The 27,143-nt window shown below is 45.4% G+C and overlaps 1 protein-coding gene and 1 pseudogene across 2 annotated transcripts in view; both read right to left on the bottom strand.

Annotated features, from left to right (window-relative positions):
• The window catches only part of SAXO1 (stabilizer of axonemal microtubules 1), a 114,161-nt gene that overhangs the window by 76,390 nt on the left and 10,628 nt on the right, over window positions 1-27,143 (bottom strand). The gene's annotated exons all lie outside the window — the stretch shown is intronic.
• LOC134807702 (uncharacterized) lies at window positions 1,585-26,622 on the bottom strand (annotated as a pseudogene).

Raw genomic sequence — 27,143 nt, 5'->3', positions numbered from 1 at the left:
TTCCAAAAACCAGAATGCGCTTTCTCCTCCAAAGGAACACAACTCCTCACCAGGGAACAAAACTGGATGGAGAATGACTTTGACAAGTTGACAAAAGTAGGCTTCAGAAGGTTGGTAATAACGAACTTCTCCCAGCTAAAGGAGTATGTTCTAAACCATCACAAGGAAGCTAAAAACCTTGAGAAAAGGTTAGATGAATGGCTAACTAGAATAACCTATGTAGAGAAGAGCTTAAATGACCTCGTGGATCTGAAAACCACAGTAAGAGAACTGCATGAAGCATACACAAGCCTCAATAGCCAATTTGATCAAGCAGAAGAAAGAATATCAGCAATTAAAGATCAAATTAATCAAATAAAGTGAGAAGACAAGATTAGAGAAAAAAGAGTGAAAAGAAATGAACAAAGCCTCCAAGAAATTTGGGACTATGTGAAAAGACCAAATCTATGTCTGATTGGTGTACCTGAAAGTGATGGGGAGAATGGAACCAAGTTAGAAAACACTCTTCAGGATATTATCCAGAAGAACTTTCCCAATCTAGCAAGACAGGCCAACATTCAAATTCAGGAAGTACACAGAACACCACAAAGATACTCCATGAGAAGAGCAACCCCAAACACGTAATTGTCAGATTCACCAAGGTTGAAATGAAGGAAAAAATGTTAAGGGCACCCAGAGAGAAAGGTCGGGTTACCCACAAAGGGAAGCCCATTAGACTAACAGCAGATATCTCTGCAGAAACCCTACAAGCCAGAAGAAGGGGCCATTATTCAACATTCTTAAAGACATGTTCAACCTGCAACTTCATATCCAGCCAAACTAACCTTAATAAGTGAAGGAGAAATAAAATCCTTTACAGAAAGCAAATGCTGAGAGATTTTGTCACCACCAGGCCTGCCTTACAAGAGCTCCTGAAGGAAGCACTAAATACGGAAAGGAACAACCAGTACCAGCCACTGCAAAAACATGCCAAGTGGTAAAGACCACTGATGCTATGAAGAAACTGCATCAATTAATGTGCAAAATAACCAGCTAGCATCATAACGACATGATCAAATTCACACATAACAATATGAACCTTAAATGTAAATGGGCTAAATGCTCCAATTAAAAGACACAGACTGGCAAATTGGATAAAGAGTCAAGACCTACCTGTGTGCTGTATTCAGGAAACCCATCTTAGGTGGAAAGACACACACAGGCTTAAAATAAAGGGATGCAGCCGTCTGGGATCTAAGGAGTGCCTCTGCCCAGCGACCGCCCTGTCTGGGATGTGAGGAGTGCCTCTGCCGGGCCACTGCCCCGGCTGGCAAGTGACGAGTGCCTCTGCCTGGCTGCCCCACCATCGGTGAAGTGAGGAGCACCTCCGCCCAGTCGCCCCACCATCTGGGAAGTGAGGAGTGCCTCCACCCGGTTGCCCCACCATCTGGCAAGTGAGGAGCACCTCTGCCTGGCCGCCCCACCATCTGGGAAGTGAGAAGGCCTCTGCGCAGCCGCCCCACCATCTGGGAAGTGAGGAGGCCTCTGCCCGGCCGCCACACCATCTGGGAAGTGAGGAGGCCTCTGCCCGGCCGCCACACCATCTGGGAAGTGAGGAGCGCCTCTGCCCGGCCGCCACACCATCTGGGAAGTGAGGAGCACCTCTGCCCGGCTGTCCCACCATCTGGGAAGTGAGGAGCCCCTCTGCCCGGCCGCCACACCGTCTGGGAAGTGAGGAGCGCCTCTGCCCGGCCACCACACCATCTGGAGAGTGAGGAGCACCTCTGCCCGGCTGTCCCACTGTCTGGGAAGTGAGGAGCACCTCTGCCCAGCCTCCACACCATCTGGAGAGTGAGGAGCACCTCTGCCCGGCTGTCCCACTGTCTGGGAAGTGAGGAGCGCCTCTGCCCGGCCGCCACACTGTCTGGGAAATGAGGAGTGCCTCTACCCAGCCGCCCCACTGTCTGGGAAGTGAGGAGCACCTCTGTCCGGCTGTCCCACTGTCTGGGAAGTAAGGAGCACCTCTGCCTGGCCGCCACCCTGTCTGGGAAGTGAGGAGCGCCTCCACCCGGTCGCCCAAATGACTGGGAAGTGAGGAGCGCCTCTGCCTGGCCACCCAACTGACTGGGACGTGAGGAGCGCCTCTGCCCAGCCGCCCCACCCTCTGGGAAGTGAGGAGCGCCTCTGCCCAGCCACCACCCTGTCTGGGAAGTGAGGAGCCCCTCTGCCCGGCCACCCAACTGACTGGGAAGTGAGGAGCGCCTCCACCTGGCCGCCCACAGTCTGGGAAGTGAGGAATGCCTCTGCCAGGCCGCCCCACCGTCTGGGATGTGAGGAGTGCCTCTGCCCGCCCACTGCCCTGTCTGGGAAGTGAGGGGTGCCTCTGCACAGCTGCCCTCCTCTAGGAAATGAGGAGCACCTCTGCCTACACGCCCCACCATCTGGGAAGAGAGAAGCACCTCTGCCCGGCCACTGTGCAACCCTCCAAGTGTGAAGTGACAGCCTTGTGTGTGATCCTTCTGCCCTCCCCAAGTTTGCATTTTTGACATTAAAGTTTACTTTTTAATTAAAAAAAAAAAATTAAAAAATTAAAGGAATGGAGGAAGATCTACCAAGCAAATGGAAAGCAAAAAAAAGCAGGGGTTGCAATCCTGGTCTCTGATAAAACAGACTTTAAACCAACAAAGATCAAAAGAGACAAAGAAGGCCATTACATAATGCTAAAGGGATCAATGCAACAACAGCAGCTAACTATCCTAAATATATATGCACCCAATACAGGAGCACCAAGATTCATAAAGCAAGTTCTTAGAGATCTACAAAGACACTTAGACTCCCACACAATAATAATGGAAGACTTTAACACCCCACTGTCAATATTAGACAGATCAATGAGATCTGTCTAATTAACAAGGATATCTGGGACTTGAACTCAGCTCTGGACCAAGCAGACCTAATAGACATCTACAGAACTCTCCAACCCAAATCAACAGAATATACATTCTTCTCAGCATTACATCACACTTATTCTAAACTTGACCACATAGTTGGAAGTAAAGCACTCCTGGGCAAATGTAAAAGAACAGAAATCACAACAAACTGTCTCTCAGACCACAGTGCAATCAAATTAGAACTCAGGATTAAGAAACTCACTCAAAACTGCACAACTACATGGAAACTGAACAACCTGCTCCTGAATGACTACTGGGTACATAACGAAATGAAGGCAGAAATAAAGATGTTCTTTGAAGCCGGGTGCGGTGGCTCACACCTGTAATCCCAGCACTTTGGGAGGCTGAAGCAGGTGGATCACGAGGTCCAGAGATTGAGACCATCCTGGCTACCACAGTGAAACCCCGTCTCTGCTAAAAACACAAAAAATTAGCCAGGTGTGGTGGCGGGCACCTGTAGTCCCAGCTACTCGGGAGGCTGAGGCAGGAGAATGGCATGAACCTGAGAGGCGGAGCTTGCAGTGAGCCGAGATCGCGCATTGCACTCTAGCCTGGGCAACAGAGCAAGACTCCATCAAAAAAAAAAAAAAAAGATGTTCTTTGAAACCAATGAGAACAAAGACACAACGTACCAGAATATCTGAGACACATTTAAAGCAGTGTGTAGAAGGAAATTTATAACACTAAATGCCCATAAGAGAAAGCATGAAAGATCTAAAATCAGCACCCTAACATCACAATTAAAAGAACTAGGGAAGCAAGAGCAAACAAATTCAAAAGCTAGCAAAGGCAAGAAATAACTAAAATCAGAGCAGAAATGAAGGAGATAGAGACACAAAAAACCTTTCAAAAAAATCAATGAATCCAGGAGCTGGTTTTTTGGAAAGATCAACAAAATAGATAGCCCACTAGCCAGACTAATAAAGAAGAAAAGGGAGAAGAGTCAAATAGACGCAAAAAAAAAATGATAAAGGGGATATCACCACTGATCCCACAGAAATACAAACTACCATCAGAGAATACTATAAGCACCTCTACACAAATAAACTATAAAGTTTGGAAGAAATTGATAAATTCCTGGACACACATACCCTCCCAAGACTAAACCAGGAAGAAGTTGAATCTCTGCATAGACCAATAACAGGTTCTGAAATTGAGGCAGTAATAGCCTACCAACCAAAAAAAGTCCAGGACCAGATGGATTCACAGCTGAATTCTACCAGAGGTACAAAGAGGAGCTGGTACCATTCCTTCTGAAACTATTTCAAACAACAGAAAAAGAGGGACTCCTCTCTCACTCATTCTATGAGGCCAGCATCATCCTGATACCAAAGCCGGGCAGAGACACAACAAAAAAAGAGAATTTTAGGCCAATATCCCTGATGAACATCGATGCAAAAATCCTTAATAAAATACTGGCAAACCAAATCCAGCAGCACATCAAATGCTTATCCACCACAATCAAGTCAGCTTCACCCCTGGGATACAAGGCTGGTTCAACATAGGCAAATTAATAAATGCAATCCATCACATGAACAGAACCAAAGACAAAAACCACATGATTATCTCAATAGATGCAGAAAAGGCCTTCAATAAAATTCAACACCCCTTCATGCTAAAAACTCTCAATAAACTAGGTATTGATGGAATGTATCTCAAAATAGTAAGAGCTATTTATGACAAACCCACAGCCAATATCATACTAACTGGGCAAAAACTGGAAGCATTCCCTTTGAAAACTGGCACAAGACAAGGATGCCTTCTCTCACCACTCCTATTCAGCATAGTATTGGAAGTTCTGCTGGGGCAATCAGGCAAGAGAAAGAAATAAAAGGTATTCGATTAAGCAAAGACGAAGTCAAATTGTCTCTGTTTGCATATGACATGACTATATATTTAGAAAACCCCATCATCTCAGCCCAAAATCTCCTTAAGCTGATAAGCAACTTCAGCAAAGTCTCAGGACACAAAATCAATGTGCAAAAATCACAAGCATTCCTATACACAAAGAACAGACAAACAGAGAGCCAAATCATGAGTGAACTCCCATTCACTATTACTACAAAGAGAATAAAATACCTAGGAATCCAACTTACAAGGGATGTAAAGGATCTCTTCAAGGAGAACTACAAACCACTGCTCAACAAAATAAAAGAGGACACAAACAAACGGAAGAATATTCCATGCTCATGGATAGGAAGAATCAATATCGTGAAAATGGCCATACTGCCCAAAGTAATTTACAGATTCAATGCTATCCCCATCAAGCTACCATTGACTTTCTTCACAGAATTAGAAAAAACTACTTTAAAGCTCATATGGAACCAAAAAAGAGCCCACATAGCCAAGACTATCCTAAGCAAAAAGAACAAAGCTGGAGGCATCATGCTACCTGACTTCAAACTAAACTGCAAGGCTACAATAACCAAAACAGCATGGTACTTGTACCAAAACAGACATATAGACAAATGGAATAGAACAGAGGCCTCAGAAATAACACCACACATCTACAACCATCTGATCTTTGACAAACCTGACAAAAATAAGCAATGGGGAAAAGATTCCCTATTTAATAAATGGTGCTGGGAAAACTGGCTAGCCATATGTAGAAAGCTAAAGCTGGACTCCTTCCTTACACCTTAAACAAAAATTGACTTAAGATGGCCTGAAGACTTAAACATAAGACCTAAAACCATAAAAACCCTAGAAGAAAACCTAGGCAATATCATTCAGGACATAGGCAAGGGCAAAGACTTCATGACTAAAACACCAAAAGCAATGGCAACAAAAGCCAAAATAGACAAATGGGACCTAATTAAACTAAAGAGCTTCTGCAAAGCAAAAGAAACTACCATCAGAGCGAACAGGCAACCCACAGAATGGGAGAAAAATTTTGCAATCTATCCATCTGACAAAGGACTTATATCCAGAATCCACAAAGAACTTAAATTTACAACAAAAAAAACAACCCCATCAGAAAGCAGGCAAAGGCTATGAACGGACACTCCTCAAAAGAAGATATTTATGCAGCCAACAGACATATGAAAAAATGCTCATCATCACTGGTCATTAGAGAAATGCAAATCAAAACCACAATGAGATACCATCTCATGTCAGTTAGAATGGTGTTCATTAAAAAGTCAGGAAACAACAGTTGCTGGAGAGGATGTGGAGAAATAGGAATGCTTTTACACTGTTGGTGGGAATGTAAATTAGTTCAACCATTGTGGAAGACAGTGTGGTGATTCCTCAAGGATCTAGAACTTGCAATCCTGTTACTGGGTATATAACCAAAAGATTATAAATCATGCTACTATAAAGACACATGCACACATATGTTTATTGCAGCACTATTCACAATAGCAAAGACTTGGAACCAACCCAAATGTCCATCAATAATAGACTGGATAAAGAAAATGTGACACATATACACCATGGAATACTATGCAGCCATAAAAAAGGATGACTTCATGTCTTTTTCATGGACATGGATGAAGCTGGAAACCATCATTCTTAGCAAACTATCACAAGGACGGAAAACCAAACACCACAACTTCTCACTCATAAGTGGGAGTTGAACAATGAGAACACTTGGACACAGGGCGGGGAACATCACACCCTGGGGGCCTGTTGTGGAGTAGGGGGCAAGGGGAGGGATAGCGCTGGGAGAAATACCTAATGTAAACGATGAGTTGATGGGTGCAGCAGACCAACATGGCACATGTGTATCTATGTAGCAAACCTGCACATTGTGCACATGTACGCTAGAACTTAGAGTAAAATAATAATTAAAAGAAATGCAAATTTAACATGAAAAAAAGTTCTAAAAACTGTTTGAACTAATAAATGAACCCAGGAAAGAGGTGCAGGGTACAAAACCAACACACTAAAATCAGTTGAATTTCTGCACACTAACAATGACAATCTGAAAATAAACAATTTCATTTACAATAATGTCAAAAAGAATGGAACACTTAGGAATAAATTTAACCAAGGAAGTGAAAGACTTTCACATTCAAAAAACTACAAGACATTGCTGAAAGAAATTAAAGAAGACAAATAAATGGATAGACACCCCATGTTGATGGACTGGAAGTCTTAATACTGTTAAAATGACAATATTACCCAAAGTGATCTACAGATTCAATCAAGCCCTATCAAAATCTGTGGCTTTTTGGCAGAAAATCCTATTCTGAAGTTCATATTGAATCTCAAGGGACCCAAAACAGCTGAAATAATCTTGGAGAAAAAAAAAATGACCAAGTATAAAGACCCACACTTCCTGATTTCAAAACTGATTACAAAGCTATGTAATCAAAACAGTATGATACTAGCATAAGGACAGACATATAGACCAGTGGTATAGAATAGAGCCCAGAAATAAACCCTCACATATATGGTTAAGTGAGTTTTCAACAAAGGTATCAAGACTATTCAATGTGGGAAGGACAGCCTTTTTTAACAAATGGCACAGGAAAAGTTGGATATCCACACACAGAAGAATGAAGTGGGACCCTTACCTAACACCACGTACAAAAACTAACTCAAAATGGATCAAAGACCTAAGCATAAGAACTAAAACTATACAAACGCTGAGAAGAAAACATAGGGAAAAATCATGACATTGGATTTGGCAATGATTTCTTGGCTATGACATCAAAAGCACAAAACCAAAGAAAAATAAATTGGTCTTCATCGAAATTAGAAACTTCTGTGTAAACAACACTATCAAGACAGTGAAAAGGTAAGCTACAGGCTGGAAAAAAATTTGCAAATCTGATAAGGGATTAATATCCAGAATATGTAAGAATTCCTACAACCCATGAAAAACAAAATCAATTTTAAAATGGCAAAAACAAACAACAAACAAACAACCCACCTTGAGTAGACATCTCTCCAAAGGAGATATACAAACGGCAAAAAGGACATGAAAAGATTTTCAGTATCACTAGTCATTAGGATAAATGCAAATCACAATCACAATCAAATACCACTTCACAACCATTTGGATGGTTATTATTTTAAAAAAGAAAGAGAAGTGTTGGCAAGGCTGTAGAAAAATTAGAATCCTAGTGCGTTGCTGGTGGGAATGTAAGATGGCGTAGTCTCTGTGCAAAACAGTATGATGGTTTCTCAAAAAGTTAAACATAGAATTACCCTATGATCCACCAATTCGACTTTCAGGTATGTATCCAAAAGAATTGAAAGCAGGGACTGAAACAGATACCTGTAGACCAATCGCAGAAGCATTATTCCAATAGCCAGAAGTAGAAACAACTCAAATGTCCATCAACAGATAAATGGATAAACAAAATGTGGTGGTAAACACAACAGATTATTCGGTCTTAAAAAGAAATAAAATCTGGATGCATGCTACAACATGAGTGAACCTTAGAGACAAATTGCTAAGTGAAATAAGCCAGTCACGACAGAACAAATATTGTATGTCTCCACTTACGAGGTACCTGCAATAGGCAAATTCACAGACAGTAAGTACAATAAAGGACACCAGGGCAGGATGGGAGGGAGGGGTAATGGGAAGTTATTTTTGTTTAAACAAGTACAGAGTTTGGGATGATGAAAAAGTTCTGGAAACAAATAGTGGTAACAGCTGCACAACATTGTCAATGTTTTGATATCACAGAATTGTACATTTTTAAACTGGTTAAAATGAGGCCAGGTGTGGTGGCTCATGCCTATAATCCTAGCCCTCTGGGAGGCTGAGGCAGGAGTATCACTTGAGGTCAAGCGTTCAAGACCAGCCTGGCCAAATGGTGAAACCCCGTCTCTACTAAAAATACAAAAATTAGCCAGGTGTGTTGATGTGCACCTGTAACCCCAGTTACTCGGGAGGCTGATGCAGGACAATCACGTGAACCCGGGAGGCAAAGGATGCAGTGAGATGAGATTGCACCACTGCACTCCAGCCTGGGTAACACAGTGAGACTCCATCTCAAAAATAAAAATAAAAAAAATAGACCAGGTGCTGTGGCTCATGCCTGTAATCCCAGCACTTTGGGAGGCCGAGGTGGGTGGATCATGAGGTCAAGAGATCGAGACCATCCTGGCCAACATGGTGAATCCCCATCTCTACTATAAATACAAAAATTAACTGGGCGTTTTGGTGCACGCCTGTAGTCCCAGCTACTCGGGAGGCTGAGGCAGGAAAATCGCTTGAACCCGGGAGGCAGAGGTTGCAGTGAGCTGAGATCGTGCCACTGCACTCCAGCCTGGTCAAAGAGCAGAACTCCATCTCAAAAAAAAAATGAAAAAATAAACTGGTTAAAATGTTAAATTTTAAGTTACATATTTTATCACATTTAAAAAAACAAAGAAGTTCAACTTTTTAAAATACGGACTTTTTGGATCTAGCAATATATCTTTAAACACTTTAGAATCTGTGACCTGAAAACTAAGTCTGACTCACTTCTTTTAGAAGTTTAGATTCTCCTTCCCTCTGTGCCACTCCAGAGTGTTACCCTAGGTAACCAACTTCTGTTTAGAACAGCAAAACATTACTTTCTTTTCTTAGGACTCATTTCTACAATCACCATCTAAAATCAGGAGTCAACAAACTATGGCCTTAGAGCCAAATTCAGCTTGCTACCTGTTTTTCTACAGCTTATGAGCTAAGAATAATTTTTACATTTTAAAATAGTTGAAAAATTAACAGGGATATTTCACGACACGTGAAAATTGTATGTGATTTCCATTTCAAGGTAATAAATTAAGTTTCATTGGAACACAGCATGCCTGTTCTTTTATGTATTGTCTGTGGCTACTTTTGTACTACAAAGACAGAGTTGAGTAGTCACAGCACAAGGGATACAGTCTGCAAGTCCTCAAACATTTACTACCAGGTCTTTTTTTTTTTTTTTTTTTCTTTGGAGACAGGGTCTCTGTCACCCAGTCTGGAGTACAGTGGCACCGTCTCAGCTCACTGTAGCATTGACCTCCCAGGCTTAAGCCATCCACTCACCTCAGCCTCCCAAGTAGCTGGGAGCTGGGACTACAGGTGCATGCCATCACACCTGGCTAATTTTTGTATTTTTAGTAGAGAGGGGGTTTCACCATGTTGCCCAGGCTGGTGATGTTGAACTCCTAAGCTCAAGCGATCTGCCCACTTTGGCCTCTCAAAGTGCTGGGATTACAGGCCTGAGCCACCATGCCCAGCCTACCTGGTCCTTTATAGAAAAAGATTGCTGATTTCTGATCTAAATTATCAACTCGGTAAAGGACGAACTGCAATGTCAAATTCCACTGAACTTCCCTTTGAGCTAACCACTCAGTTGTTATTTTTAAAGATCCAAGCAATATGGCCATTCTCAGATTGAACTGACCTTTACTTTCACAAATCAAAATGAAGATTTCTGGAAGGAGCAGAAAGCTATTTTGAAGCCCATGGTAAGAAATTGAGGGTGAACAGGGGAGGAGAGAGGCTTGCCATATTTGAAGAGTTGAGTGACTGAGGCAGAAAATGCTAGATACCTACTCCAATATTTATCTTCCTCTTTTTCCTTAGCAAAACAATCCCCAAATAACTGTGCCAGCTATAAAGTCTTCTATAATACTTCTGTGAGGTCTCCTTAAAGTGTGTGCATGTGCTGTCATACTAACCCCACTCAGCCCGACTATGATGAGACACTGGATAAGAAACAGGACAAATCAGAAAGGAGAAGGAGGGAACCCCCAGCCACTGCAGGGGACTTTTTCCAAGGGCAGGTCCAGGAGCAACTGTGTCTGGCAAACATACCTGTTCTCTGGGAGCCCTTTTCAGCATGCATGCAACTTAGCAACTCAGCGAGGGGAAAGCTGATCACAGCACCGGAAGTTCATTAATCACCAAATTGAAAGCAACTGATCATCTGGCTAATTGATGGGTCAGTTTAGTCCAAATTCATTCATATATGCAGCAAACTATTATTTCCAAAAATGTCTAGTTCGCTTTCAAATAAACAAATATAATTTATTTTAATCAGTACCCCCACACAGCAACAGCAGACAGAATTAAATCTGTCTTGCCTATAATTTTCCTCCCCTGTGTTCATGGAATAAAAACTATGCAAACAAGATTGGGCTAAAACTATTTTCTGTATTTTTAGAGTAAAAAAAAATCTTCACACTGTTTTTCAAATCTGCCAAATTTAAAAAAAAATTTAATCCCAGCAGAGCTAAGAAAGGTAAAAAGGGAGTTTCAAAACTAAGTCACCCCAACCATCACAGCAGAAAATTTTCGAAGCTGAGGTTAATTTTTAAGCATGGGGAGTCCTGCCACTTCTGTGATTGCAGCTCCAGTTGAAACTAAAAACTCAACTAGGAATACCCAGAGATATAGCCATGATGATATAAACAGCTCAAAAAGAAGCCCCCAAGTTATAAGACGTGGCAAAAAGGGGGAAGCTGCAGATGCTTTTTTGGCTCTGGGCAAACTCCCGAGACCCCAGGTGGAAACTGTGAAGTAATAGAAACAATTTGGTATTTAAATCTGTGCAGAGAGGAGTACACAGAATGAAATGGAACAAGCATCAGGGAAAATTGAGATTTCTTGTGGTGTTATTCCCCAAGTGGAAGCACTCTGCCTACTAAAACAGCTGTGAGAAATCCTGACATGCTTACACTCTTTCATTACCAAAGCCAGTCAGATTTTCCTTTACTCATGCAATTTCCATCACCTCAAAAAGAATATTCACCCTCTAAAGAGGTGAAGTCCATTAAAGTTTTGGGGTTTTCTTTTTTTTTTTGAGACAAGGTCTTGCTCTGTCACCCAGGCTAAAGTGCAGTGGCACCATCTCTGCTCACTGCAACCTCTGCCTCCTGGACTCAAGCTATCTTTCCACCTCAGCTTCCCAGGTACCAGGAGCTACAGGTGCAAACCACCACATCTGGCTAATTTTTTTGTATTTTTTGTAGAGACAGGGTTTCGCCATGTTGCTCAGGCTGATCTCGAACTTCTGGGCTCAAGGGATCCACCAGCCTTGGCCTCCCAAAGTGCTGGGATTTCAGGCGTGAGCCACTTTGCCTGGCCTACATTTTTAATCTAAAAAAAAAAAACAACAACAACAAAAACACCTTATATAAAAGTTGAAACCTAGTAAGGTTTATTTTCACTTATCTGCACCTTACCCTTCCCAGGACGTTCTAAACCTCCTCAGGCAACCAGTGCCACGTGCAGTAGAGGGGCGGCCCTGGCACACGGTCATGGCCACATTTTTAGGGCTGGAACCCACATTTCCTGCATGCTTCTGAATCAGTCTTTCCATCAAGCTCCCTTCTGATGGGAAATAAAAGATAATCCAGGGGCTATTAGCTGTTTCTTTACACACCTCTGGTCCTACTAAACAAATATCCCATGTAACCAGGTTCCATATTTCTAGGAAAAAAAAAAAAGAAACCCTATAGTCTTTTAGAACCTGGCCAAGAATGTTAGGAGCAGAAAGATCCTGACCACCCGAAACACTGAAGTTGTCCCAAAGCCCTTTCTTGTTAGTCCTGGTAAAGGCCCTTCTGTACTCTTTACTCGTTTATATAGAAATATATTATTTGGCTAGCTGACTCTCCAGAATAGAAGCAACTTATTTTAAAAACGGGTTAAAAAAGACAATTACAGGCAGGTAAGCTTATCAAAGAAATCAAGAAGGTATACAACAGTATTCTAGGAAATTTTCTTTCAATGTGATTACCAGGGGCAGTGAGGAGGGGAAACCTTTCCTTTCTCAATAGGACCACATAAAGGAAACCTTTTATTAGACCCAATTACTATAATTACCACCAAATATTGAACATTTAGCTATATGCCAGGCTGTACATTAAGTGCTTGACATACATTACCTGGTACAATCTCTTCAATATCCCCATTTTACACATCAGGGAACTAAGGCCCAGAAAGGTTTTTAAAAGTTCACATCTGTCTAACTCCAGAGTCTCTAACCTCTTCACTACACTACAGTATCCTGCATTGCGTTCTAATTGTTTTATGTAGATGTTTCAGTTGCATAGATTTTAAATTCCCTAAAAAAGTAAAAGTTAAGTCTTCTACTTATCCTAATAGCACCCTAAACCTAAGCCAAGTTCAGAGCACTAAAAAGGCTTTTAAATATATGCGTGAAAACAGAATGCTTATATTCAGAGAAGGACTGTGTGGTAGATAGAGCTCCCTCTCCCCTCTCCCCTCTCCCCTCTCCCCTCCCCCCTCCCCCCTCTCCCCTCTCCCCTCTCCCCTCTTTCCACGGTCTCCCTCTGATGCCGAGCCGAAGCTGGACGGTACTGCTGCCATCTCAGCTCACTGCAACCTCCCTGCCCGATTCTCCTGCCTCAGCCTGCCGAGTGCCTGCGATTGCAGGCGTGCGCCGCCACGCCTGACTGGTTTTCGTATTTTTTTGGTGGAGACGGGGTTTCGATGTGTCGGCTGGGCTGGTCTCCAGCTCCTAACCGCGAGTGATCCGCCAGCCTCGGCCTCCCAAGGTGCCGGGATTGCAGACGGAGTTTCGTTAACTCAGTGCTCAATGGCGCCCAGGCTGGAGTGCAGTGGCGTGATCTCGGCTCGCTACAACCACCTCCCAGCCGCCTGCCTTGGCCTCCCTAAGTGCCGAGATTGCAGCCTCTGCCTGGCAGCCACCCCGTCTGGGAAGTGAGGAGCGTCTCCGCCTGACTGCCCATCGTCTGGGATGTGAGGAGCCCCTCTGCCTGGCTGCCCAGTCTGGAAAGTGAGGAGCGTCTCTGCCCGGCCGCCATCCCATCTAGGAAGTGAGGAGCGCCTCTTCCCGGCCGCCATCACATCTGGGAAGTGAGGAGCGTCTCTGCCCGGCCGCCCATCGTCTGAGATGTGGGGAGCACCTCTGCCCTGCCGCCCCGTCCGGGATGTGAGGAGTGTCTCTGCCCGGCCGCCCTGTCTGAGAAGTGAGGAGACCCTCTGCCTGGCAACCGCCCCGTCTGAGAAGTGAGGAGCCCCTCCGCCCGGCAGCCACCCCGTCTGAGAAGTGAGGAGCGTCCTCCCTCCTCGTCTGGGAGGGAGGTGGGGGGGTCAGCCCCCCGCCCGGCCAGCCGCCCCTTCTGGGAGGTGAGGGGCACCTCTGCCCGGCCGCCCCTACCGGGAAGTGAGGAGCCCCTCTGCCCGGCCAGCCGCCTCATCCAGGAGGGAGGTGGGGGGGTCAGCCCCCCGCCTGGCCAGCCGCCCCGTCCGGGAGGCGAGGGGTGCCTCTGCCCGGCCGCCCCTACTGGGAAGTGAGGAGCCCCTCTGCCCGGCCAGCCGCCCCGTCCAGGAGGGAGGTGGGGGGGTCAGCCCCCCGCCTGGCCAGCCGCCTCGTCCGGGAGGGAGGTGGGGGGATCAGCCCCCTGCCCGGCCAGCCGCCCTGTCCAGGAGGTGGGGGGGGCGCCTCTGCCCGGCCGCCCCTACTGGGAAGTGAGGAGCCCCTCTGCCCGGCCAGCCGCTCTGTCTGGGAGGGAGGTGGGGGGGTCAGCCCCCGGCCCGGCCAGCCGCCCCGTCCGGGAGGGAGGTGGGGGGGTTAGCCCCCTGCCTGGCCAGCCGCCCCATCCGGGAGGTGAGGGGCACCTCTGCCCGGCCACCCCTTCTGGGAAGTGAGGAGCCCCTCTGCCCGGCCAGCCGCCCCGTCCGGGAGGGAGGTGGGGGGGTCAGCCCCCCGCCCGGCCAGCCGCCCCGTCCGGGAGGGAGGTGGGGGGGTCAGCCCCCCGCCCGGCCAGCCGCCCCGTCCGGGAGGGAGGTGGGGGGGTCAGCCCCCCGCCCGGCCAGCCGCCCCGTCCGGGAGGGAGGTGGGGGGGTCAGCCCCCCACCCGGCCAGCCGCCCCATCTGGGAGGGAGGTGGGGGGATCAGCCCCCCGCCCGGCCAGCCGCCCTGTCCGGGAGGTGAGGGGCGCCTCTGCCCGGCCGCCCCTACCGGGAAGTGAGGAGCCCCTCTGCCCGGCCAGCCGCCCCCTCCGGGAGGGAGGTGGGGGGGTCAGCCCCCCGCCGGGCCAGCCGCCCCGTCGGGGAAGTGAGGGGCGCCTCTGCCCGGCCGCCCCTACTGGGAAGTGAGGAGCCCCTCTGCCCGGCCAGCCGCCCTGTCCGGGAGGGAGGTGGGGGGTCAGCCCCCCGCCCGGCCAGCCGCCCCGTCCGGGAGGTGAGGTGCGCCTCTGCCCGGCCGCCCCTACTGGGAAGTGAGGAGCTCCTCTGCCCGGCCACCACCCCATCTGGGAGGTGTACTCAACAGCTCATTGAGAACGGGCCATGAAGACAATGGCGGTTTTGTGGAATAGAAAGGGGGGAAAGATGGGGAAAAGATTGAGAAATCGGATGGTTGCTGTGTCTGTGTAGAAAGAGGTAGACATGGGAGACTTTTCATTTTGTTCTGTACTAAGAAAAATTCTTCTGCCTTGGGATCCTGTTGATCTGTGACCTTACCCCCAACCCTGTGCTCTCTGAAACATGTGCTGTATCCACTCAGGGTTGAATGGATTAAGGGCGGTGCAAGATGTGCTTTGTTAAACAGATGCTTGAAGGCAGCATGTTCATTAAGAGTCATCACCACTCCTTAATCTCAAGTACCCAGGGACACAAACACTGCGGAAGGCCGCAGGGTCCTCTGCCTAGGAAAACCAGAGAACTTTGTTCACTTGTTTATCTGCTGACCTTCCCTCCACTATTGTCCTGTGACCCTGCCAAATCCCCCTCTGCGAGAAACACCCAAGAATGATCAATAAAAAAGAAAATAAATAAATAAATAAATAAATAAGTAAATATATGCGTGACTGAACTTCAGTATCAAATAACTCATTTTCTGACTGTCCTATTTCTCCAAATCCTATCAAACTACCTGCTGAGGCATTTGAGCCCATTGCCACTTTCTAACGAGGGAGGCAAGAATGGGCACAACCCCACAGTGTCACTAAACACTCATGCCCTGCTTCATCTCTTGCACTGGGAACCCCAAGGCCATAGATGACTTAAACAAAACATGGCTGAAGGAGACACGCCCGGTTCACACGCAGACTGTCCCCTAAATTGAGCACATGAATAAAACTTACCCAAAGTTTTCATAAGCATCCAAGTTTCTTGTGTGCCCAGAGCTAAACCCTAAATTGTAGGGCCCAAGGCTAAGTCAACATACTAACTATCGGCAAATTGGTGGAAACTAGGGTCAAAACTAGGATTTGGATAGATAGGTAGATACATCGATTCAGTATTACTTTTACCTAATGGAATATGGCTATGTTATTCAACCCAAACTGATGGAAAAAATTACCAGTTTTAACAACCAAATCCAGTTTTTAAATAACACAAAATCTAAGTATGCCAATTATGAACCACTTCAGCTCTTTCTTCCTCCCTCCTCTTCTTTCTCAAATTCCATATTCTTACTAAACCATTTCAATTTTACCATTATTAAGCATAGATTTTTTTTTTTTTTTTGAGATGGAGTCTCGTTCTGTCGCCAGGCTAGAGTGCAGTGGCACAATCTCAGGTCACTGCAACCTCTGCCTCCCGGGTTCAAGCAATTCTCCTGCCTCAGCCTCCCGAGTAGCTGGGACTACAGGCGCATGCCACCATGCCCGGCCAATTTTTGTATTTTTAGTAGAGACGGGGTTTCACCATGTTGGCCAGGATGGTCTCGATTTCTTGACCTCATGATCCGCCCACCTCGGCCTCCCAAAGTGCTGGGATTACAGGTGTGAGCCACCACGCCCAGCAAGGATAGATTTTTTTTAATGAGAGAGGAAAAAAGATGAGGCAAAGAGATGTTTGTTTTCTTTTGACCAAAGGCAAACAAAGAGAAGAAAAACTAGAGAAAATAAGATTTAGAGCCTTTTTCACTCATCTATACCTACTTCCCATCTGGGGGTTAAAAGCTAGTTTTATATTCTGAAACCTCTGTGATCTCTTTAGGGGCAGTTAGAGGTGCTAGGGCACCTTACCCCTAATCCTCCCCAAATCCTTAGGCCTGAATTATTAAAATAATCTGTAATAGATAACTGTAAATAGGACCTAGAGTGAAAAATGCTACATGTGAATGTAATCAACTTTGTGGTGTTGGTATATCTAAAGATATGTCAATGTGGCACGAACCATATGGGGGACGGTGGGCACAGAGTTAGATGGGCAATTCTAGCAAGGTACCTACAAGCACTGTCTGGATAAGGAGGCCTGGCAGAAGGGCTCAACCCACCCAGTCCCTAATCTCAGAAGGATACATCAGAACATGCAAATGGCAGCATTCCCCTTGCTTAGAACTCAGACAAGCAACCTGTGATTATATTTTGGCTCTTACTTTTAATTTTTCTAAACAGAAAGTATACTCTGACCAGCAAAAATGAGTTTCTAGGCACTCTCAGTAGATCTGTCTCATTCTAAATAAATTGGCATTTCAGTTTACACAGCAGTCTGTATTAGCCAGGGTAATATTAAGGGAGGCGCTGCGGAGCTCAGGGGGCTGCTCTCTCAGGGTGCTGACAGAAATCAAGATTCTGCACCAACAAAAAGCACCATCAAGTAATGCTAGGCTGTGAGGTTGTTTCTATAGGTCACGCTTTTCTCTAGAAACAACCCTGCCTCATCAAGCCTCTGCCAACCTTCCACAACCTCCACCTAGGCTGAAGGTGGCTCCAGAAGCTACACACAGGCACCTCTTGCATGCCTTTTCATCAAACTGGCCTTCCAGATAGATCCTGGAGGGGAACCACACCAAAAAAAAAAGGAATTTGTGAAAGACTAAATACACTTGATCTTAGCCAAAAGGCCGAGAAGCGATGAGAGACTAAATAACAGCACAAGGCATAAGGCATAAGGCATGGCAATTCAGCACACGAAATGCAGGTGGGTGCCTAAAGATCTTCACCACTGCGGGGTAACAAAGCCAAGCCATAATAGCAGATTTTGCAATGCCAGTCCCTTTTACTTTCTTAGAGATTAGATTGCCCTCTTGTGGGAAACAGGAGGGGAAAGTTTCACAGTATTTCCCCTTACCTTTTTCCATGATGGCTATAGATAGAACACATCCTGTCTCAGGGCAAAAGCTGACCATTACCATTTAGGAATGCAGTCACAATACTGTCACGTCTTTTGGTATTTCAGAAGAAACTACAAGTACGGATTTTTTTTTTTTTTTTGAGACAGAGTCTGGCTCTGTCACCCAGGCTGGAATGCAGTGGTACAATCTCCGCTCACTGCAACCTCTGCCTCCCGGGTTCAAGTGATTCTCCTGCCTCAGCTTCCCAAATAGCTGGAATTACAGGCGTGCATCACCATGCCTGGCTAATTTTTGTATTTTTAGTGGAAACGGGTTTTCACCATGTTGGCCAGGCTGGTCTTGAACTCCTGACCTCAGGTGATCCACCAGCCTCGGCCTCCCAAAGTGTTAGGATTACAGGTGTGAGGCGCCACGCCCAGCTCAGATATTTAAAACTCATGAGATTTTACATGTTTGCAACCAAAATCCACTTTTTAGAAAAAATATTTAGCAGGCACCCAGTTCGTGAGCTGGGCATGTTAGTCTGTAACAGAGTCTGGTGAGTCTGAAATACAGGTTGTCAGTATAGTTAATAACAAGGTATGAATAAAGTTAGTATACAGAGAGTTAAACGTCCTCAGGATAGTTTGGTGAGCCTGGAACACAGGCAGCATGATGAGGAATGGCTGGAAAGGTAGAGTAGGGGCTTGATTAAGGGTAGAATTTGTTCTGTAATCAATGGAGAACTATCAAAGGCTTTAAATTGGCAAAAATCACCGGGTACGGTGGCTCACACCTGTAATCGCAGCACTTTGGGAGGCTGAGGTGGGCAGATCACTTGAGGCCAGGAGTGCAAGACCAGCCTGGCCAACGTGGCGAAACCCCATCTCTACTGAAAATACAAAAACTTAGCTGGGCGTGGTGGTGGGCGCCTGTAATCCCAGCTACTCGGCAGGCTGAGGCACAAGAATCCCTTGAACCTGGGGGGCAAGGTTGCAGTTAGCAGAGATCACGCCACGGCACTCCAGCCTGGGCAACAGAGCGAAACTGTGTCTCAAAAAAAAAAAAAAAAAAAAAAAGTTAATTAAATTTTAAAAATTAAAAAAAAAATTGGCAAAATTGCCTGATAGGAGTTTTAGAAAAATTGCTATTGGAAATATCACTGACTAGCCCCAGATAGAGGAGGAGTGAAAATAGAACCAAGTAGCTCAAAGAAGCCACCAAACATACTTTGAAACTACAAGATGCTTTGTCAGTGGATGGGATCTTCTTTCACAGATTTAGGACTTCCTCTGAGAGGGGCTTAGAGGCTCAGGAGGTCCACAGCTTTGTCACAGGTATTACCTACCTGTTGTCTCCTCCGTTCCTGGGGAACAAGTAGAATGTTGGACAACATCCAACCATAGAGGCTCTACATGAAAAATAAAGCCAGTGCTGCTGAGGGTCAGTGTTCCCTCTTCCTGCCGGGGTTAGGAAGTCAAGACCAATAAACAAGACCAGTGAAGAGACCTCAGAGATTGTGAAAACATAAAAACCTCCCCTTAAGGTTTCTCTAATACTTAAGGGGGTGGAGAGTAAAAGATCCTTTCCTGAGAAAGATGTAAGGCAAATCAGAGCTAAAAAACGAGAGAGAGTACTTCTGCTGATGATGATGAAGGGCGTTGAGTGCTGGTGTCACGTGTCAAAGCTGCTTCCACACAACCCCTTCCAAAAAAGCCTAAGAACAGACAGCATCTTTACCTTGCTTCTTTTTAATCAGTAACTAAAAAGATTTTCAAGTCTTAAAATTGTATCCCTTCCTATGTCAACCAGCCTGGAGTACAATGGCATGATCATGGCTTACTGCAGCCTCAAGCTCCTGGGCTCCAGCAATCCTCATGCCACAGCCTCCCAAGTAATTGGGACTACAAGTGTGCACCACCATGTCTGGCTAATTATTTTTGTTTTGTTATTTTTTGTTTTTGAGACAGAGTCTCATCCTGTCACCCAGGCTGGAGTGCAGTGGCGTGATCTTGGCTTACTGCAAGCTCCGCCTCCCGGGTTCAAGTGATTCTCATGCCTCCACTTCCCAAGTAGCTGGGATTATGTGTGTGTACCACCACGCCCGGCTAATTTTTGTATATTTAGTAGAGATGGAGTTTCACCACGTTGGCCAAGCTGGTCTCAAACTCCTAAGCTCGAGTGATCACCCACTTCTGCCTCCCAAAGTGCTGGGATTACAGGCATGAGCCATCACGCCTGGCCCATTTTTTTTTTTTTTAAGAGACTGAGTATCACTATGTGGCCCAGGCTACTCTGAAATTCCTGGCCTCAAACGATCCTTCTGCCTCAGCCTCCCAAGGTGCTGGGATTACAGATATGAGCCATGGCACCCAGACATATCTCTTCTTTTTGAAAAAACACACCTTTGTGTTTTTGAGGTTGACACTCAATGAAGTAACCATGTGTTTTTTAAAGTGTAGTCCATCACTCACCTGCATCTGAATCACCAAAATTGTTAAAACTTGCAGATTTCTGAGCCTCAGACCCACAGAATTAAAGTGTATGAAGTAGGGCCCAGAAATTGGCATCCTTCAAACAGCTCTCCAGTTGATTCTCAGGTACACTGAAGGCTGAGAATACTGAAGATTCAGACATTCACATGCAGGGGAAGGGCACCATCATGAGAAAAGCTTTGTCCCTCTCCAAGGACAATAATATAAGATCCATTCCTGTGATAAAGCCATTAATGCAAGGCTATAAAAGCATAACCCGGCCAGGCATGGTGGCTCATGCCTGTAATCCCAGCACTTTGGGAGGCCGAGGCGGGTGGATCCACTGAGGTCGGGAGTTTGAGACCGGCCTGACCAACATGGTGAAACCCCGTCTCTACTAAAAGTACAAAAATTAGCTGGGCATGGTGGTGCACGCCTGTAGTCCCAGCTACTCAGAAGGCTGAGGCAGAAGAATCGCTTGAACCCAGGTGGCAGAGGTTGTAGTGAGCCGAGATTGCGCTACTGCACTCCAGCATGGGTGACAGAGCAAGACTCCTTCTCAAAAAATAAATACGTAAATAAATAAATAAAAGCATAACCCATGGCTTGAGAATGCCTCTAGCCCAGTGATTCTCAGCTGGGGGCAATTTTGCCCCCCAGGAAACATGTGGCAATGTGCAGACACATTTTTGATTGTCAAAAGTGGGGTAGGTGCCACTGGCATCCGGTGGGTAGTGGCCAAGGATACTGCTAAACACCCTACAATGCACAGGACAGGCCCCACAACAAAAACGTCCATTGGTACCACAGATTAGAAACCCTGCTCTAACCTAAGTTGAGCCTTTTCATAAATGAATACAGAAATGTAAACAAAAGTTATTATTTTTCGCTAGCCATTTTCTTTTAACTATCTAACATCTGACTTTTTTTTTTTTTTTTTTAGCTACCTAACATTTTTTGAGATACCTTTCGTTTGATGAATTCCCACCATATTCATCTTGTGGGAGGCAGTGCCCACCCGCCACTACAGAAACCAAAAAGTGAGACGCCCCTGACAACCACCCACCTTCCTCTGTGAGGCCTGAGCATGTGACCAAGGCCTGGCCAATCAGAAGCTCCCCTCTGCAACTTCAATGCAGACCAGTTGGGCCTGGCATGGTGGCTCATGCCTGTACTCCTAGCACTTTGGGAGGCAGAGGTGGGCAGATTGCTTGAGCCCAGGAGTTTGAGACCAGCCTGGACAACATAGTGAGACCTTGTTGCAAGGCAAAGGCAAAGGGCAAAGGCAGAAAGAAGAGAGAAAGAAAAAGAAAAAAAAAGATCAATTGATGCCAAAAAATCTGGAGTGACACTGGAGAATACAAGGGGAGGGACAAGAATTGAAAACCTACCTATTGGGTACTCCGCTAACTTCCTGAATGACAGGTTCAACCACACCCCAAACCTCAGCATCACACAATATACCTTCATAACAAACCTGTACACATACCCACAGAATCTAAAATAAAAGATGAAAAAATATTTTTTTAAAAAACTGGGGTGACAGTGAAGAATTCATTCTACAGACAGGGACACTGGCAGCACCAGAGCATGGCCAGTGACACTTGTTGCAGCTACAGCATGCTGCACCAGAGCAGGCCTTAGTGGCCGGCTCACCAGTCTCTGCAGAGTGATTTGGGCTGTGGCTCTGGCCTTCTGGCCTCTCCTATACCTGTCCATATTCCAACCTTCCCTCTCCACACTTCTGCAAACTGCCCCACAGCCTTTTGCTTAAACAAACCAGTGTCCATTTCAGTTACTTCAACCAAGAATCCTCAATAATATAACCATTCCAGGAGCTTTCCCCGGTGCATCATTTAAAAATATCCATGCCTATCTCCCACACCTTCTAATGCAAGGATTAAATGCCTAAGAAGCTAAGAACACCAAAGCAAAAACCTTAAATCCACATGTGATGATTTCAGGCATGCACACAAGTGAACTACTGGCATAGAAAACATGGAACTGGCTGTGCACAGTGGCTCACGCTTGTAATCCCAACAATTTGGGAGGCCAAGGCAGGAAGATCACTTGAGCCTAGGAGGTGAAGACGAGCCTGGGCAACATGGCAAAATCTCATCTCTACAAAAAATACAAAAATTAGTCGGGTGTGGTTGTACACACCTGTAGTCTCAGCTACCTGGGAGGCTGAGGTGGGAGGATCACTTGAGTCTGAGAGTTTGAGGTTGCTGTGAGTCATGATTGCACCACTGCACTCCAGCTGGGGCAACAGAGCAAGACCCCATCTCAAAACAAAACAAAAAAACACCACCACAGAACCATTCTCCATGTTTTTGTTTTTTATTGTACTATATCATGTAAAGTTATTTATGATTCTTCAAATTCTTTTTGGGGAAGAAAAGCCTCTTAAAATTCATTTCTAGATAGAGCAGTGGAAGAGAAACAGGAAGGCTTGATTCATGTAAGTGTCAGAATTTCAGGAACTGCCATCGTTGGCAGGAAGGTGCAAAGAAGGCTTCCAAGACCAGAACCCAGTTTAGGAACAGCTCCAAGATGGGTGTGAAGTGGTACATTATAAGAGAAACATGGGTCATTCCAGCTTTGCAATGGAACTTGTTTCAAAAGTCAATACACACTGTTGGAAGCCTGAAATACATTTCCCACAAAAGTATTGCTTCACGTCATGGCTAGAGTCCCAGGCTAGCCCATAAAAGCCTCCTTAACATGAACTGCTACATGCAGACGTAATCAGGGGACGTTGTGGAAACAACAGATGAAGGTTTTTAATACACTACCCAAAAGTTATCCAAGGGCTCTCAGAAAAGCAGAGGCACCAGGTAAAAAAGGCAGATTCAGTAGGAGCAGTGGTTAGAGACAGGACGCTGAAGTCTGGGTATGTGCTTTATATGTTAAATATAGCTGCCTTAAGAACCCTCTTATGCCGGGCATGGTGGCTTACGTCTGTAATCCCAGCACTTTGGGAGGCTGAGGCTGGTGGATCACCTGAGGTCAGGAGTTCGAACCCAGCCTGACCAACATGGAGAAACCCTGCCTCTACTAAAAATACAAAATTAGCCAGGCTTGGTGGCGGGCACCTGTAATCCCAGCTACTGGGAAGGCTGAGGCAGGATAATCGCTTGAATTTGGAAGGTGGAGGTTGCAGTGAGCCGAGATCATGCCATTGCACTCCAGCCTGGGCAACAAGAGTGAAACTCCATCTCAAAAAAAAGAAAAAAAAAAAGAACCCTCTTAATTTTCTTGGTTTTTCAAGTGCATATGGATCTCAGCTTATTCTTCATATCACATGTACCCATAGTTCTCTGTAGAAGCCTTTCAAGTCCGATGATCATATTAAAATAAATGCTCTTCTTTGCTGAGACATTAATGACAAATTAAGAAAAGAAAAAAGGCTCTTCTGTCTTTCCAGAAATCTAGGTTTCTAGTGTTGAAAGTGACCCTAGAGATAATTTTGTCAAACCTCCTGCCCAATGTAGGAGCCCTTTCCATAGCATCTCACAGACACACACCCAACTCAAGAGTCAGAAAAAGTATACTTTGGCCGGACAAGGTTGGCTCACACCTGTAATCCAGGCACTTTGGGAGGCCGAGGCAGGTGTTTACCTTGAGGTCAGGAGTTCGAGACCAGCCTGGCCAAAATGGTGAAACCCCCACCTCTACAAAAAATACAAAAATTACCCAGGCATGGTGGTGCATGCCTGTAATCCCAGCTACTCGAGGGGCTGAGGCAGGAGAAATCACTTGAGCCAGGGAGGCAGAGGTTGCAATGAGCCCAGACGGCACCACTGCAGCCCAGCCTCGGCGACAGTGAGACACTGTCTCAAAAGAAAAAAGAAAGAAAGAAAAAGTAGTCTACTTCAATTTCTTATGGTTCTAACTGCTACAAGATTCTTTATTAGTATTGACCCCAAATCCATTTTCATGCAATGACCACTCACGGGTCTTGGTTCCACATTCTGAACAACCCAGAACAAGTAAAAGCCCTCTTCTGTAGTCTACAGCATTCAAATACTAGGTTATTATCCATCTATCTCCTGCTGTTGTCAAGTTCAAGTTTTCTCACTTTCAGAATGGATTCCATATAAACTGGCCATCCTGGTCACCAGCAGGTATTATTAAAAAAAAAAAAAAGTGTCCACGTGGAGAGCATCCTTCAGTTGTGGTCTGACAAAGCAAAAGTCCAACGAAGTAATTACATCTGTTAACCTGGACACTCTACCTCCATTGAGCGTAGCACTAAGTTAATGCTTCTTCACAGCCACATCATACCCTCAGATCACATAAAACTGTAGTGAAGTAAAACCCCAAGACCTTTTCACAAACTGAAAAGGCCAAGATAAACCACCTCCATTATGACTATGTGTAATTGATTTTTCATCCCAAATGTAAAACTTCATGCTTACTCTTGCTAAGTTCCAGCTTGTTTGTGGCCCAGCATTTCAGCCTGTCAAAATAATTTTTTTTTTTTTTTTTTTTTTGAGACAGGGTCTTGCCTTGTTTCCTGGGCTGGGATTCAGTGGTGCAATCTCAGCTCACTGCATCACTGCAACCTCCGCCTCCAAGGCTCAAGCCATCCTCCTACCTCAGTATCCCCAGTACCTGGGACTACAGGCATGCATCACCATAACCAGCTAACTTTTTGTTGTTGTATTTTTTATAGAAACGGGGTTTCACCATGCAGCCCAGGCTGGTCTTGAACTCCTGGGCTCAAGTGATTTGCCCACCTCAGCCTCCAAAAATGCTAGGATTACAGATGTGAGCCACTGGGCATGACCAAGATAATTTTGAATCTTCATTCTGTCATCTATTATGCTTGCTATGTTCTTCTCACTTTGTGTTCCCAGCACACTTGATAAGGATGTCTTCTGTGTCTTCATTCAAGTTTTGATTAAAAATGTTGAACATGACAAAGCTAACAAAAGATTTCTAGGGCATGGGAATATTGTTCCAGTATCACTAACAATGGTGACATTGTTTTAAGCAGGTAAAAAGCCATCCGTTGAAACTCTTCTGGCCTGCTTGTTCAATGACCTGGGAATCCACCTAACCTAATATTGTCATCCAACCCATCTTTCACTAGCTTTATCCACAAGATTATCTTGGCAAGAATCGTTGCAAGGCCAATTGTTTCCTCTGAATTATTTTCTTCCAAACTACATCCTTATTACCTAAAACTGCTCTCTCCTCTAGCTGCCCAGTTTGTTCTATGTGACCTCACCCCTCCTGATGCTCAGCTGATTAGACCACAGGAGACAGCTTCATGCCAGAAGAGCCACCTGGCTGGACCCAACCAGGTGCCCTTTTCTTTGGAATTTGGAAACAGCACATTAAACTTTTTAGTTCTCTGAAATGAGAAGTGGTATGAAGCTGGGGCTGGGATTGCCACAGACAGCCAACGTGCAGAGGAAGTCAGAGCACACGGAAGAAAACAGATCAGATGCCACAAGAGCCATAAGGTCCGAGAAAGACACATACTCCCAACTAGCCATTAAATACTTTTGATGAACTCAGGAAAACATCTGTCCACCTTCAGGTCTGTGCCCCATGTCCCCTTTTCCCTGACTTCTCTTGAGGTCGCCAGCAGAGGCTGTAGAAGACCTCTGCAGACACCTTCTGGGCCCTGACATGGAAGTTCTCTGGACCTGGAAAAACACTGCTATAGATGATGGGAATCCCACTGTCTGAGGATCACTGATTTTTTGACAGTCTAGAGATATTCAAGGACCTGAACAAGTTCACAAAGCTTGTAAGTAATTAAATCCAGGACTGCAATCCCAACAGTCATAGTGAGAGGTGAAGCCAGCTGAGCTTCTGGGTCAGGTGGGTACTTGGAGAACTTTTGTGTCTAGCTAAAGGATTGCAAATGCACCAATAAGCACTCTGTAAAATTGCACCAGTCAGCAATCTGTGTCTAGCTAAAGCATTGTAAACGCACCAATCAGCACTCTGTAAAATGGACCAATCGACACTCTGTAAAATGGACCAATCAGAAGGATGTGGGCAGGGCCCAGTAAGGGAATAAACGCTGGCCACACAAGCCAGCAACGGCAACCTGCTCAGCAGTGGCAACGGGCTAGGGTCCGCATCCCCATTGTGGAAGCTTTGTTCTTTTGCTCTTCACAATAAGTCTTGCTGCTGCTCACTCCTTGGGTCCGCCCTATCTGTATGAGCTGTAACACTCACTGTGAGTTTCTGCGGCTTCATTCCTGAAGTCAGCAAGACCACGAACCCACCGGGAGAAACGAACAACTCCGCAGGCGCCATCTTTAAGAGCTGTAACACTCACTGCAAAGGTCTGCAGCTCCACTCCTTAAGTCAGAGAGATCACCAACCCACTGGAAGGAAGAAACTCTGGACACATCTGAACATCTGAAGAACAAACTCTGGGCACACCATCTGTAAGAACTGTAACATTCACTGCGAGAGTCCGCGGCTTCATTCTTGAAGTCAGTGAGACCAAGAACCCACCAGAAGGAACCAATTCCAGACACAATAGCATGTTCTTCCCCTAATATTACTCACTGCCATCCCATTTGAAGCAAGATAAAGAACAGGGTATTCAATTGACTCTGCTCTTCATTTGGAGCTGTTGTTCCCAGATTGTATGTAGATTTTTTTTCATTTGGAGAAAACTTGAAATGCACCATACTTGAAAGAGAAATTGGACCATTATGGGGAAAAATAGTGATTTTTAAAAATAGTTACTCATAATGGGTCGTTTCTAAAAGTTAAGTTATTGACCAGCACTGGGAGAAACTTAACTGATTTTTTACATTACAACCCCA

This window comes from Pan troglodytes, chromosome 11, assembly GCF_028858775.2.
Source record: "Pan troglodytes isolate AG18354 chromosome 11, NHGRI_mPanTro3-v2.0_pri, whole genome shotgun sequence".
In the NCBI taxonomy this organism is placed as follows: Eukaryota; Metazoa; Chordata; class Mammalia; order Primates; family Hominidae; genus Pan; species Pan troglodytes.
This window is presented reverse-complemented; position numbering and strand designations above follow the sequence as displayed.